This window comes from Castanea sativa, chromosome 10, assembly GCF_040712315.1.
Source record: "Castanea sativa cultivar Marrone di Chiusa Pesio chromosome 10, ASM4071231v1".
NCBI lineage: Eukaryota > Viridiplantae > Streptophyta > Magnoliopsida > Fagales > Fagaceae > Castanea > Castanea sativa.
The window spans coordinates 11,670,418-11,672,725 of record NC_134022.1 but is presented as its reverse complement, the minus strand read 5'-3'; positions in this window follow the sequence as shown (position 1 = coordinate 11,672,725).

Here is a 2,308-nt window from a genome sequence, read left to right as displayed (position 1 = left end):
GAGAAAGAAGGAACACAAAGAACATGATCAAGAATAAGGGAATTGGAGAGTTTAACAATGCCAATGTGAGTGACATGTGCTAATTCACCATTAGGAAATTCCACAACACAATGAGAAACAGTGGTATAAGACTGAAAAAGAGAGATAGAACAAACTATTTGATCACTTGCATCTGTATTCATGACCCAAGTATCTACACCAAAGGCAATTTTGTTCACAAGTTTGGCAGAAAATATGGAGTGCTTGAGATTACTTGCTAAGGGTGTGGACTGAGAACATGAAGCTTGATTGAAAGAAACATTATTTGCCATGGCAACAGTGTTGGTCTGAGCTTCATTTCCTCCAATCATAGCAAGTAATTTTTGGCGTTGCTCCATTGTAAAAGGAAAGGTTTGTTGAGTGGTAACAGCTGAGTTTTGAACAACATCAAAAGATGAAACTTGATTAGCCCTTGGTTTGGTCTTATAGCCAGGAGGATGACCATGGAGTTTGTAGCACTTCTCCATGGTGTGACCACGCAAACCACAATGGCCGCAAGTGGGCTTCTCCTTGCCTTTCTTGAAGATCTTGGAATCAAGGTTCATGGCCTTTGTTGCAAGTGATGTGGACTCCACAAAAGGACCATTGTTACTGCCTTGCCCAACTGATCCTCGCTTCTCATCTTGAATCAGCAAGGAGAACACTTTCTCAACAGATGGAATAGGATCCATCAACAAATTTGTCCTTAGATGTGAGAGAAAGAATCAATGAGACCAATCAAAAATTGCATAATAGCTTCTTTGCGATGAATATTAGAGATCTTCTCATTCACATTACACACACACTTCTCACAAAAACAAGTAGGAAGTGGTTCATAATTCTGTAATTCATCTCACATAATTGAAAGATTGGTGAAATACTCAGTCACAGACAGCTCACCTTGAGAAAAACTTGCTAGATGCTGCAATTGATAAACCCTATGTCCATTACCCTGGGAAAACATGCTCTGAAGCTTATTCCAAACTTCCTTAGCAGTCTTACGATACACCATGCTTGTGGCAATCCTGGGAGAAACACAATTGATGATCCAAGAAACCACAATATCATTGCATTATGCCCAGCTTTGAACCAAGAGAGGAACTTTCTCCATGGCTAAAGTTAGAGAAGCTGGTCCATCATTCAACCAAAACTTATTCTTGATCCTAAGAGTTCTCTCCATAGATCATGCCCACGTAGGATAGTTCTCACCTCCAATCAATGGTTGTGAGGCTAATATCGCACCAGGACTTTCAGCATGATGAAGAAAGAAAGGATGTGATTCGTCAATGGTGATGCTTGTAGAAGCTTGACCAGAGGAAGCCATTGATAAAGCTTCAAGATTCTGAAGAAGAAAACCCTAACTTTTGGGAAAAAGAATTGGGAAATTTGTTTGAGAAACTTAAGTGGAAGCCAAAAATTGCTCTGATACCATATTAGGAAAACAGAGAAAGAAGAATCTGGGATTGATGAATTTTTGTATATTGCATTAATTGAAGAGGAATTACAGTGCTCTGTGTGTGTGTGTGTGTGTGTGTGTGTGTGTGTGTGTGTATACACAAGAGGAAGGCAAACAAAGGAAACTAACTAACTACCAGAATTTCCCTCCAAGCCTAACTAACAGCACACACGTGCTACCCACATGCTAATTACTAAGGCTATACACAGTAATGCAAAACTACATGTCGTATAGGATAAAATAAAACAAACACACAAACACTGCTCACTGTCGTTTAAGCAGAGTTATGAACTTTCTTCTTCCCTTGATCTTGTAGTTTGTCTTGAACCTTTCTATTCTTCTTTGTATTATCTTAACAATCTTTGAGGCAACGTTTGTCTCAACTCAATTGAGTTTGCTAATGGGTTGAAAGCTAATTGTCTCTAGGATATAACGAAGTAAAGATTCTACAACTATTAAACTTGGAGAACCTTGTGGATTTCTCTACATGGTGTGCAAATTTGTAAAAAATAAAAATAAATTGAATATGGATGTTTATATATAAATAATGCATATATATCTTTGAAAATACATCTTTGAAAGGTCATATATGAAGAGATATAGGGGAAATTGGATTTTTGCCCTTATTTGGCAAAAAATCTAGCAATGTGTCCCTGTTTTGAAACTATTTAGGTCCATGTCCCTGTTTTGAAACTCGATTTTCACAAAATTGAATTTCAATGTAAAACTCGATTTTTTAAAAATCAAGTTATGCCAAATCAAACTTTAAAAAAAAAATTGTGGAATGGAACGCAAGTTCCATAATTTTTTATTTATTTTTTTTAAGTTTGATTG